Source organism: Pipistrellus kuhlii, unplaced genomic scaffold (genome assembly GCF_014108245.1).
Source record: "Pipistrellus kuhlii isolate mPipKuh1 unplaced genomic scaffold, mPipKuh1.p scaffold_m20_p_3, whole genome shotgun sequence".
NCBI classification, from domain to species: Eukaryota; Metazoa; Chordata; class Mammalia; order Chiroptera; family Vespertilionidae; genus Pipistrellus; species Pipistrellus kuhlii.
The window spans coordinates 43,421,712-43,421,978 of NW_023425529.1; positions in this window are offsets into that span (position 1 = coordinate 43,421,712).

Below are 267 nucleotides of genomic sequence, written 5' to 3' on the forward strand. Positions count from 1 at the left end.
TGGCACCTACCGCGTTCAGGCGCCGATGCGGGAGAGTCGGACAGAGGGCAACGGCGGCCCTAGGGAATCGAGAGGGTCACTCAGCGAGAGGACGTCCTCAAGATCACAGCCCCTACCACGGGCAGAAGCACTCGCTCCTTCGGGGCCAGCCTGCTTCCGGCGTCCTGAAAGCCGGAAGTGCCGGCGGCGTCCAATCGCAGCCCTGCCTCCGCGCTCCGGCTTCAGGGCGCGTTCCGTGCCGGGTTAGCGCGAGGCGAGCGCTCCGTG